The sequence below is a fragment of the Solanum pennellii genome, chromosome 12, assembly GCF_001406875.1.
Source record: "Solanum pennellii chromosome 12, SPENNV200".
In the NCBI taxonomy this organism is placed as follows: Eukaryota; Viridiplantae; Streptophyta; class Magnoliopsida; order Solanales; family Solanaceae; genus Solanum; species Solanum pennellii.
In genome coordinates, this window is record NC_028648.1 from 54,972,978 (window position 1) to 54,987,201 (window position 14,224).

Below are 14,224 nucleotides of genomic sequence, written 5' to 3' on the forward strand. Positions count from 1 at the left end.
ATCCCCAGGATACACCCAGACATTCACGCGGTTATTATATAAGTTCAAGACACGTTCATATCTGCCTCACAAATCACCTCGTAGTTTTATCTAAGACCCCCTCATTGAATCTAGTCATTGCCTTCTTTTCACAACAGGTTTCACGATATGCAAGCATTTACAACTAAAATAACTTCAATCAATTTGTCCAACACATTGCACATATCAAAGTTAGACACACAATTATAGTGCACATAGCCACATCGTCACAATCAAGCAATTATAACCTTCACCTTCACAGTTAATTCGGGAAACAAGAAGCACACATTCACATACTTCAAGTTATAACTCATAGATAAGTCCAAATTCTTAATTAGTTTCTTCGTTGCCTGGATGACTATTACTGATCATCCATATGTTTACACCGCCCTAGGGCAAGATTCCAATTGGAAACTTCTAAGTTCTAATTTACCTTGCTTCTGTTTCTTTAGTTGTGATCACGACGTTCGGCTCACTTTGTTGAGATATAAATTGGAATCGAGAGATACCAATTGGAATCAACTCGTACCACAAGCGACACTCGCACGAAATGAGAGAAAAAAAATGAACAACTTCCTAAAATGCTTCCTTTCCTCCTGAATATAAGATGTTGACGTCAACACTCCAATCCGCAAGAGTCTAGTCCACATTTTGTTCTTGTACTGGGAGACCAGTAACAAGGGCTCTGATACAAACTTGTCATGAATCAACCCACTTAGTCGTGCGGGCACCCACTCTAATATATAAGGAAGAGAACCCTCATATACCAATAGTCAAAACATGCGGAAAGTTTGTAATAAATAGAAATATACTAACAAAATTTTATAAATAAGAACTTTTAACACAATTTGGTTTAGACTTGTAAAGTATTAACACCCCCAAGGATTTAGTCTAAACAGGCATAAGAGCTACTAAGAGTATGAAACCAAACATGATAATGAAAAGACATCTTCCACCATCTAGAAGGAAAAATAGATGTTGCTGGAGATTTCTTCGTCTTCACCCAATGAGACATCACTGACCCAATATCCAGACTATGTCAAAAAGACATTGCAATAGTAGTATCAATAAAAAAAACTACACGTACTGGTAGGCATCATCGGTCAGCCTGACGTCCACCGCATAATATAAGAATTCATCTAATAAGAACATGCAACAAGACCACTCACTTATCCACCTTTACCTCTCTTGAATACCTCATAAATACACTAGAACCCTTACTACTAACCACCTTCCCGATCAATCTACTTACTAGGTTTTTGATCTTAGCCCAAAAACATCCTAACGCATAAAAGAGTCCACAAATACAACTACTGGGGAAACATCTGATCATGTATGAGTCTACATAAAATGGGATGAAAATAAAAAATATGTGGTTAAACAAGTAATATCCTTACAACAAACTGATGTTTTCTCAAATATTGTTTAATGATGTTGATTGTATAACCACGACTCTTCATGATACATCTCTTATCACCACAATCAGTTTATGTGGACTCTTAAATGTCATATAACTTGATTTTATTTAATTGGATAAATTTCAAAAATATAATTTATTATTAATTAATTGTTATCTTTTTTAAATCCTACTACTTTTGGACAATATATAAGTGTCATATTCTAGTACACCCAGTATCGACAATGCTTTAACATATACATAAACCCGAATATACCTTACTAATGTTAGACTGTAAATCTCATTGATCATACACACACTACACGCATAGATATACATCAATTGTTTAAGAGGTATATATATTTTGACGACAAGTACATATTTTCATATACATATTTCACAAGTAACATTTGATCTTTTGATATACAACCAGTACATATTTTCATACACATACAGGTACACATGCATTAAAATACACAAACTCACATTATGACCTTTTTTTACAACTCATACTTCTTTAATTATTCTAATTCATACATTAAATTTATTGCATCACGAATATTATGAATCTTCATTTGCTAATAATACACCGTCTAATAGAGAACATGTACGACTCGATAATAAACATTAATAGATGGCGTAAAAAAGGCATTTCAGCTTTTCATTGATCTATATTAGATCATGACTAGTTACCATAATCGTTGATACTAAATTGACCAAAATAATGGCAGTAAGCTTGATTACAGTAGCAAAAAAAAAGGGTATCTTGATTACAAAAGCAAATTCAATCATATTTGTTTACAATTTGTTGTTGTTAACACATGCAGTTCTCATGTGTAGGATTCTCTTACAAATTGAACATTTGTTCCTTTTCTAACTCTTGAAATTCTCACCGAATTGAGCTCGGAAGTGGATCTTGCTTATTTGCATATATCTATATTTTTTAATGTGGTATGAACTAAAGTTGAATGTGTTGAACAGCCTCTTTAGAGTCAATTTTTAGGTACTGTTTGTAAATTTATCTCATGAGTGATCTGCATACATAGCTTGAAATTAAGCTAACTTTGGATTATTTATTCACTAAAATGATCGGATTCAAGAGCCTTACACTTTTTCTTCTTCTGATTTTCTTATCTGATGTAATTTTGCGTTGTAGTACTAATATAACTCGTTTTTATTACCATAAGAACTCTTAAATCACACAATTATGAATTTCTCAATGGTTTATCTTTTCCATAAAATCTTGTGAACCACGTTCTGCTTTCATAATAAGCAAAACAGTACCACTACATCTTTCACAAAAACATAGTTTAGTTGTTGTTTATTAGGAAGTGCTTATTGGTTAATTCTAATCTTTCTATTCTGTACATATACTGAAGCAGCCCCTGATCGCATATTAGTTCGAATAATTTAAATGAAATATGAAATCTATTTTTAAGCATGATCAGCAACTAAATATGGAATCACTGTAAAACTTGCACATCGATACAACTATCCAAGTGATTTTTATACGCTCGGTTCAATGGCATCTTAAGGTCGATCAACAACTGATTAAAGTTTTAGTATACTAATTCCTCAAATGTCATCAAGTCACTGCAAGGATAATATTATGTTGTCGTTGCTGTTGTGTTTTTTTTTTTTTTGAACTCCTATTACTAAATGATAAAAATCTGCAGCTCTACAACTACTTCGGCGCAGATTTTTATTGCAGAAATGTGTATTTAAGAACCAAAAAATGTTATGCCTTGAGAGTTTTTATGATGAACAAATTTGGGTTCAAAATGATGTATTTCTTGTTTTAAAATAATGCACATTTTAAAGTGAAAAAAAACAACGCCGCTTTAAAGGATAGCAACTTAGGTACAAAAAATGTAAATTTTTGAGGGAAAGAACCCTCTATTTTTAAAAAAAAAAATTAAAAATCTAGATTTTGGGATCGGAGTTATGAGATTTTAAATTTTGATATTTTAGTAAGAAGTGTAATCTTTCAAAAACTTAAAAGTGCAGCTTTTGAGTGTTACAAATTTCTATTCTAAGTCTTAAAATGGTTGAATCTTTTGTCGCTTGCCTTAAAATTTTATTATTTATTTTTTTGCCTCAAGTCCCTAGCCACAAGATTTTAAAAGAAAGAAAGGACTTGAAATATTTGTTCTTGCACTCTTTTTATTTTTTACATNACTTTTTATTTTTTACATTATTTTCATTTTTTTATTTTTTATTTTCTAAACTCTTATTTATTATGTAAACGTTTTTTAACCTCACGAATATGTTTTAGTACATAGTTTTCTAGTAAGTTCTTAAAATTATGGGATGATGTTTTAGACTCTTTTAAAACATAACAGTGATTTGGGATGAGGCACCAATGATTAGGCCTACTTATATTCTTTTGACATTACTCTTTTATAAAGAAAATATATTTACTATTATTGCTATCTCTATTTTATAAATCACATATGATCAAAAAATATTTTAATTTCTTAACTTGTTATTTCAAGATGTTAGACATGCCAACAGGTTAAAAATACAAGGAAGAGGAGGAGGACCATCCGTGCTAACAGTAGTTAGGAGGTTGCCGAGGTGGATGACTAGGGAAGTGATGATGGAGCAGGCCATGACGCCCGTCCCACCCAGTCCCAACTCCAACTATCTAGAGCCCGTGTGGAAGAGGATCTCGCTACCGTTAAGAGGCTCTTGGGATGTTCATTTCCTGATACTACTTCAGTTCTATTCAGTGTTGCACTACATGTTGAGATGCTCCGTCTCCAGCTTCGTCACTAGAGGAGGAAGGGTTTGGTGAGGGATCGTCTTATGGACCGAACGTAGAAGACTATTAAAGTCATCTTCTCTTGTGTTGACCTTGACAAGGACATTCGTTGACTCGAGCAAAAGGACTATGTGGAGTTCCATATGATGTATGCGGCCTGGACTGGTATGAAACCCCAAGAGGACCTCAACTCTGACGTGGACACCACCAAGTCCAAGGGTTCTTGACTTGTTTTTTGCCCTTCTTGGGCTTGTAATTTAGGGAAAAACTTATTTTTCTTCTATTTTTCCTTATCATTTTGTAAGCACATGGAAGCTTGTTTTCCTGCATTTTCTATAGCTAATGGTGAATTACTATGTTTTATAAACTATTCTTGATTGCTTAACACTGATTGAATTGAAGGGTTTAGCTCGGATATGTTTTGGGTGTGTATAGATGTCTGGGGAAAACATGGGAGACAGGATGAGTTTTTTCCTTGCCCTGTCCCGCGCTGGTAGGAAAATCGCTCTTTGGCGGGAATAATCTCACCCCAGCGACTCAGACAGAACCATAAGCCAGGCGAATGATTTATGGGTTCTTTTTTATTTTTTAAATTTCACAAAGGTTCCCAACTTTACCAAACAGTTTTAGGATACTTCTCTGAACTAAGAGAAACCCTTGACTACTCTAAGTATAAACCACAATACACAAACAGTTTGTTCCTATAATTTCGACACCACAACTCTACACATCCCCAGGATACACCCAGACATTCACGCGGTTATTATATAAGTTCAAGACACATTCATATCTGCCTCACAAATCACCTCGTAGTTTTATCTAGACCCCCTCATTGAATCTAGTCATTGCCTTCTTTTCACAACGGGTTTCACGATATGCAAGCATTTACAACTAAAATAACTTCAATCAATTTGTCCAACACATTGCACATATCAAAGTTAGACACACAATTATAGTGCACATAGCCACATCGTCACAATCAAGCAATTATAACCTTCACATTCACAGTTAATTCGGGAAACAAGAAGCACACATTCACATACTTCAAGTTATAACTCATAGATAAGTCCAAATTCTTAATTAGTTTCTTCGTTGCCTGGATGACTATTACTGATCATCCATATGTTTACACCGCCCTAGGGCAAGATTCCAATTGGAAACTTCTAAGTTCTAATTTACCTTGCTTCTGTTTCTTTAGTTGTGATCACGACGTTCGGCTCACTTTGTTGAGATATAAATTGGAATCGAGAGATACCAATTGGAATCAACTCGTACCACAAGCGACACTCGCACGAAATGAGAGAAAAAAAATGAACAACTTCCTAAAATGCTTCCTTTCCTCCTGAATATAAGATGTTGACGTCAACACTCCAATCCGCAAGAGTCTAGTCCACATTTTGTTCTTGTACTGGGAGACCAGTAACAAGGGCTCTGATACAAACTTGTCATGAATCAACCCACTTAGTCGTGCGGGCACCCACTCTAATATCTAAGTAAGAGAACCCTCATATACCAATAGTCAAAACATGCGGAAAGTTTTTAATAAATAGAAATATACTAACAAAATTTTATAAATAAGAACTTTTAACACAATTTGGTTTTAGACTTGTAAAGTATTAACACCCCCAAGGATTTAGTCTAAACAGGCATAAGAGCTACTAAGAGTATGAAACCAAACATGATAATGAAAAGACATCTTCCACCATCTAGAAGGAAAAATAGATGTTGCTGGAGATTTCTTCGTCTTCACCTAATGAGACATCACTGACCCTACATCCAGACTATGTCAAAAAGACATTGCAATAGTAGTATCAATAAAAAAAACTACACGTACTGGTAGGCATCATCGGTCATCCTGACGTCCACCGCATAATATAAGAATTCATCTAATAAGAACATGCAACAAGACCACTCACTTATCCACCTTTACCTCTCTTGAATACCTCATAAATACACTAGAACCCTTACTACTAACCACCTTCCCGATCAATCTACTTACTAGGTTTTTGATCTTAGCCCAAAAACATCCTAATGCATAAAAGAGTCCACAAATACAACTACTGGGGAAACATCTGATCATGTATGAGTCTACATAAATTGGGATGAAAATAAAAAATATGTGGTTAAACAAGTAATATCCTTACAACAAACTGATGTTTTCTCAAATATTGTTTAATGATGTTGATTGTATAACCACGACTCTTCATCATACATCTCTTATCACCACAATCAGTTTATGTGGACTCTTAAATGATCATATAACTTGTTTTTATTTAATTGGATAAATTTCAAAAATATAATTTATTATTAATTAATTGTTGTCTTTTTTAAATCCTACTAGTTTTGGACAATATATAAGTGTCATATTCTAGTACGCCCAATATCGACAATGCTTTAACATAGACATAAACCCGAATATACCTTACTAATATTAGACTGTAAATCTCATTGATCATACACACACTACACACATAGATATACATCAATTGTTTAAGAGGTATATATATTTTGACGACCAGTACATATTTTCATATACATATTTAACAAGTAACATTTGATTTTTTGATATACAACCAGTACATATTTTCATACACATACAGGTACACATGCATTAAAATACACAAACTCACATTATGACCTTTTTTTACAACTCATACTTCTTTAATTATTCTAATTCATACATTAAATTTATTGCATCACGAATATTATGAATCTTCATTTGCTAATAATACACCGTCTAATAGAGAACATGTACGACTCGATAATAAACATTAATAGATGGCGTAAAAAAGGCATTTCAGCTTTTCATTGATCTATATTAGATCATGACTAGTTACCATAATCGTTGATACTAAATTGACCAAAATAATGGCAGTAAGCTTGATTATAGTAGCAAAAAAAAAGGGTAGCTTGATTACAAAAGCAAATTCAATCATATTTGTTTACAATTTGTTGTTGTTAACACATGCAGTTCTCTTGTGTAGGATTCTCTTACAAATTGAACATTTGTTCCTTTTCTAACTCTTGAAATTCTCACCGATGCCTTTAACATGTTTTCTTCTTTTTCTTCTAAGCTTGATATCAAAAAAAAGGCGGAAGAATCTTCACATTAAGCAATTCTGCTGGAACACACCATTCTGACTCGAAGGGGCACCATTAATAGAAGTCATGTATGTAAGAAGGTACACTTCAACTTTATACAAAGACGAAGAGTACTCATAGATGCTCATACCATACTCATTGCCATGCTTCGATCACAAAGCGGTCATCGCGTGAGCACAATGTATCTTGATCAAGTCATATTCCCTACATGAACATGACATTTTCAGTAGGTCCACATAGGCAGTAACACTCGCACCGAAAATGGTAAATTGATTGGCGTCCTCGGTTACATTCTCCACATTCAAGGAGTTACCCCCGGTCATTTGTTTTCTTGCAATTTTTTCGGAGCCGGCACCATTTGATCACCCATTGATTTGTGGATATATGCATGTCTCTCCCTAAACAATTCTCCATACCTCTTAGTAATCAAATTAAATAAAGATGCAACGGGATGCTTTCTTTCATCTATCAACATAGCATTGACTGACTCGACTATATTCGTGGTAATAACATCATATCTATTGCTAGGAAAATGTGCCCTCTCCACTTCTCAAAACAAATATCATGCTCAAGGACAAGGGCTGCAACGGGGCATTTATTCTTGAATTCTAAAAAATGATTATCAAACTCCTCCAATGAAAAAGCTTTTGGCACATTATAGTAATGATAAAGGTAATCTCCACAATGATGATTTACACAGATATTTTCACCGAAGTGACTCATACAATATCTGTGGTGAGCATGATTGTAAATACTCACAATACCGTTGGCGATACTCTTGTGTCTATCAGAGATAAAACTCAAACTGGTTTGTCAACCTCAATCTCCTTCAACTTCACAGAGAAGAATGTTCAAGATGGATCATTTTCTTTGTCCACGACACAAAAGGCAATCGGATAAACATGATTTTCCGTATTTTGTGCAACAACCGTCAACAACACGCCCTCGTATTTACCATGTAAATGAGTGTTATCAGTCATAATTACCTTTCTCATGTGGGAAAATCACTTAATGCAAGCACCAAACGCCAAGAAATAATGTATGAACGTATGACTATCTTCGTTTATGATCAGACAATAACTAGAACCAACATTAACTGTGTCAAACACGTAAGAAAAAGCCGGTAAACATTAATGTTTGTTCTCCGCTCTATCTCGAACCATTTCCTCGGCAGCCACACCACCCTTCCAACATTTTCAATAGATTGGACTACAATGAAAAGAATTACACACATCTCTTTGAATCCTTTAACATTTGGACTCTTGTCATCATGATACATATATACACAAAGTGAAGCAATCACTTTGATTGAAATTTTTCAATGGCTAAATGTTGGCATGTTCAATGCCACAACTATGTTCGCTAATGTACTTATAGATACAAAATCTATGTGAACACTCACATTTCCTCGCCCGGAACATCCATACACAGTTGGCGAGATACACATTCACCTTTAAGTATTTAGTACAACTATTCAGAATAGCAAAATCAAAGGATTTTTTTGCAGCCGCTTTGGATAATAACAATTTCAACTCATTCTTATTACTAAAAGTTTGGTTTGTACATAAGTAAGTTTCATCGGAGAAGGAATGGTTGGAATGTGATTTCAATTCCATTTGTCCCTGCATTTCTTCAGAACATTCGGTTGAGGATCTTCCGCATCTATCAGCTGATTTTCCACATTAGTTGGATCATCATGTATATTCATTGAATGATCACCTAAGCTCTCATTTGAATTATCACTCAAGCTCTACTTTCAATTATCATCCAATCTTTCATTTCCAATGGAATCATTGTCGCCATTAAATGAATTTGTTGGTTCAATTGGAGGCCTCGCATTGATGTTTATCCTCAATATAGGCCTAAAGCAATCAAGACCAATATCAAACATGCACAAGCTCACATGTCTATCATTTATTATGAATGTGGGATGTATTTTTTCTCTTCCCTTCATTTGATAGCTAATCGCCAAGTCATTTGGCTCGCAAGTTAACTTATCGGCCTCAATTACACTTGCAATCATATCATCATATGAACCATTGGACACAACGTAATTGGAACTGTTGTTTTACTAATAGATTTCCAATTCAATATTTTGGGAGTCTCCTCCCATACTCCCACATAACAACCACCAGCAACAACAAGTTCAATTACTTCCATTATCGACTGCAAGGTATATACTAGATTACAGTATCAGTAATTAACGATCTATGAAGTTTGAGACCATACAGAAACGCGACTGAATGAGATCGTGGTTCAAAATGCAACTCCTGCAATGGGGTGAAACACATTTTTAATGCTTTTGTACCACTAAAATGTATTTCTAATGAGTTATTAAGTATTTATTATGGAAGATTTTTCAAATATCTAAAATAGCGAAAAAAATCATTTTTAAGTTTAGTTTTTGAAAAAGAATGAAGTAAACATGACTATGGAGCATTAAATGATGATGATTTTATCATGAAAATGGATATTTTGACCGGAAAACTCGCAAGATTCATCAGTTTCGACAGCAGCAAAATGATCTCTACTCTGCTCTTCTTTCTCATTTGTTTGGATTTTTTTCTTCTTTTCTTTCTAATATAAATTTTAACAAATGCAAATAGATATATATTATTCCAAACTACTTGGAAAACATGGGGATCAAAGTGGAGATATTAAAACTTAGTGAGGTCTTTTGTATGTGCCAATTAGGACACATGGATGATGTCATTAATAGTGATATACCACAAATTTTTCAACACTTTCGTCTTAATGTTCAATTAAGTTTGGAGAGTGACTATTTTTCCAACTCTCCCCAATTACCCATTAGGTGCGGTAGACAAAAACTAGGAAATATAAAACTTTATGGGACCAACAATGCATTGTTATTTATGTGGACTTGACTTCTATAGATCGAAGCGTCAGTAATAACTTAGCACTCTTTATTAATATATATATTTATTACCGCTAAAAGTTATTTTTATTATAGTGCATTATTTCTCTGTGGATATTTTTAATAGTCTGTGAAACCAAAAAGAATGTTCAATTTTGTTATTTAAAAATATAAATTTTAAATAACCTAGGTTATTATTAATGAGATAGTGTGACAAATATTTAATACTTTTTTTAAAAAATATAACTTAGTTTTTAAAAAATAATTGACATTTAAACTTCATGTCTAATCAAAATGAAAACATAAATAGAAATGAAGAAAGCATGATTAGATTATGTACAGAACCGGCTCCCCCCTATTACCCCTTCTTTCCATTCGTCAAGTGCACCCCTAGATATACGGATCTGGCTCCCCTCTATTACCCCTTCCCTCCATTTTGTCAAGTGCATCCCTAGATAAGCGACACGTCTCTTATTTAAAGTTTAAAAGTCAAGATTATATTATATCAACAAATACTATAACCTAGTTAAGTCAACTAATTTAGAAAACTACTCTCTGAATTCGGTAACAATTACAATATATTCCATACAAAATTTAATATTTATAATATCATTAATTTCATATTATATTTTTATATTTAAACATTAAAATTTATGATATTTAAGGTGAGAATCAACTAAATAATTTTATGTACTAGTAAACTTATTCTTGAAATATTATACTTGTTGAGAAACAAAAAACATAAAGAATTATCAATACTGAAAAAAAAAACTATAAAATAAAAGACACAAAACAAAAATAAAAAATAAAAGACAAAAGATTTTTAGAATTAAACTATATCAAAACTATTCCGAGGAGAAAATGTGGTTATGATACGTTTGAAGGGAAAAAATATACGTTTTCTGAAAACATTCTTTTATATTTTTTTTGTGAAATAAATGAAAACACTGTTTTAAATACAAATGTTTTTGAAGAGTGTTATTTATCACATTAAATATAAACAGTTCATGTTCAACAATTTTAATATAGACAAAAAAGAACAAAGAATTATCATATTGAATAAAAGACACGAAACAAAAATAAAAATAAAAGACAAAAGATTTTTAGAATTAAACTATATCAAAATTATTCCAAGGAGAAAATGTGGTGATTATACGTTTGAATGGAATAAGTATACGTTTTCTTAGAATATTCTTTTTTGTGAAATAAATGAAAACATTGTCTTAAATATAAATATTTTTGAAGATTGTTATTTTTCACATTAAATATAAACGATTCATGTTCAACAATTTTAATATTTAAATATAAAAATATAAGATGAAATAAATTTTATTAATATATATAAAATTTTGTATGAAATATATTGTAATTTTTGTCAAATTTAGAGAGTAGTTTTCTAAAATTAGTTGACTTAAGTCTTAACTATGGTTATAATATTTGTTAATACAGTATAATTTTAGCCTTTAAATTTTAAATAACACACATATCACTTATCTAGGGATGCACTTGACGAAACGGAGGGAAGGGATAATGGAGGGGGCAGATCTATTATATATACCCAGTTAAATCTTCTTAAATTAAATGAGGGTGGGTCCTCTCATTCTTCTAATATAGTATATATAATGTTGGATAAGTACCTCATCCAGTATTATCTTTTCATAAAAATCTCACAAATATGACATTGCCCAATGACAACATGACTAGAGAAATGTTGGCTGCACAGGCACACATATGGAACCATACATTTAGTTACGTCAAATCCATGTCACTCAAATGTGCTATTCAACTTGGAATTCCAGATATTATCCACTCTCATGGCCGGGCCATGACCCTCTCTGATTTGGTGGATGCTCTCCCCATCAATAATAATGCTAAAACCTTGGATTATATCTTTCGTCTCATGCGTATTCTAATTCATGGTGGCTTCTTTAATCAAATAAAGGTTAATGATAAAGAAGAGGGTTATTTACTTACTCCAGCTTCCTGTCTCCTTCTTAAAGATGAGCCATTGAGTCAAGTCGCCTTTGTGCAAATGGAACTAGATCCAAATTTCATGGATCCATGGCACTCACTTAGCAAATAGATTAGGAGTGATAATGACGACTCCAGTACTCCATTTGCAATTGCTCATGGCAAATCCCTATTTGAATATGATGAGAGACAACCAAATATTAACCGTCAATTTAATGAAATTATGGCTAGTGATTCCCGATTGCTTATAAGTGTGGTGATTAAAAATTGTAGAGGTGTTTTTGAAGGATTAAAATCATTTGTGGATGTTGGAGGTGGCATAGGAATCGTGGCTAAAGTTATTGCGGATGCATTTCTTGAAATGAATTGCATCGTCTTTGATCTTCCACATGTAATTGAAGGTTGTGAAGGGAGTAAGAACATAAGCTATGTGGGAGGAGATATGTTTAAGTTCATTCCCTATGCTGATGCGATTTTACTAAAGGTAATTTTGTAATACAAAGATTTATTTTCACTATATAAATAAAAGTACTTGTGTTAAAGTTTTTTTTGTTTGATAACTTATGATCAATAAGCAGTGGATATTACATGATTGGAGTGACGAAAAATGCATCAAAATATTGAAGAAATGCAAAGATGCAATTCCAAGCAAGGAGAAGGGTGGGAAGGTGATCATCATTGACATGGTATTGATGGATCGTAACCTAGAGAAAGGAGATGAGAAGTCATATGAAACTCAACTTTTCTTTGACATGCTCATGATGGTACATGTTTCTGGAAAGGAAAGAAATCAACAAGATTGGGCAAAACTCATCTACGGTGCTGGTTTTAGTGACTACAACATTATACCTATATTGGGATTAAGATCTATTATTGAGGTGTTCCCTTAATGTACGGAATTGGCCTAACTTCAAGCAAGCGTCCACACCACTAATAAAATAGTTTCGTGTGTTAATGGGATTAAGATCTATTATTGAGGTGTTCCCTTAATGTACAAAATTGGCCTAAATTTCAGCAAGCGTCCACATCACTAATAAAATACTTTCATGTGTTATTGGGCTTAAGATCTATTATTGCAGCGTTCCCTTAATGTATGGAATTGGCTTAAATTTCAACTAGCGTCAGCACCACTTATAAAAATACTTTCGTGTGTTATTGGTATTAAGATCTATTATGGAGGTGTTCCCTTAATGTACGGAATTGGCCTAAATTCTAGTAAGCGTCCACACCACTAATAAAATAGTTTCGTGTGTTAATGGGATTAAGATCTATTATTGAGGTGTTCCCTTAATGTACAAATTTGGCCTAAATTTCAGCAAGCGTCCACATCACTAATAAAATACTTTCATGTGTTATTGGGCTTAAGATCTATTATTGCAGTGTTCCCTTAATGTATGGAATTGGCTTAAATTTCAACTAGCGTCAGCACCACTTATAAAAATACTTTCGTGTGTTATTGGTATTAAGATCTATTATGGAGGTGTTCCCTTAATGTACGGAATTGGCCTAAATTCTAGTAAGCGTCCACACCACTAATAAAATAGTTTCGTGTGTTAATGGGATTAAGATCTATTATTGAGGTGTTCCCTTAATGTACAAATTTGGCCTAAATTCCAGCAAGTGTCCACACCTCTAATAAAGTATTTTCGTGTGTTATTGAGATTAAGATATATTATTTAGGTGTTTTCTTAATGTACGAAATTGGTCTAAATCCCAGCAAGCATCCATATCACTAATAAAATACTTTTGTGTGTTATTGGGATTAAGATCTATTATTGTGGTATTCCCTTAATGTACAAAATTGACCTAAATTCTGGCAAGTGTCCATGCCATTAATAAAATACTTTCGTGTATTATTGGGATTAAGATCTATTATTGAGATGTTCCGTTATAGTATGAAATTGTCCTAAATTCTAGCAAGCGTCAACACCACTAATAAAATACTTTCGTGTGTCATTGAGATTAAGATCTATTATTGAGGTGTTCCCTTAATGTACGAAATTGGCCTAAATTTCAGCAAGCGTCCACATCACTAATAAAATACTTTCATGTGTTATTGGGCTTAAGATCTATTATTGCAGTGTTCACTTAATGTATG

General features: G+C 33.0%; 1 long non-coding RNA gene and 1 pseudogene across 1 annotated transcript; one reads left to right on the top strand and one right to left on the bottom strand.

Annotated features, from left to right (window-relative positions):
- Positions 1-8,495: 8,495 nt before the first annotated feature.
- On the bottom strand, positions 8,496-12,214 carry LOC114075106. The gene is made up of 2 exons (XR_003575453.1): positions 12,130-12,214; positions 8,496-9,550 (listed from the first exon to the last, which is right to left on the bottom strand). It is a non-coding gene; the product is annotated as an uncharacterized LOC114075106 (long non-coding RNA).
- Positions 11,765-13,135, top strand: LOC107005888 (annotated as a pseudogene).
- Positions 13,136-14,224: the final 1,089 nt, after the last annotated feature.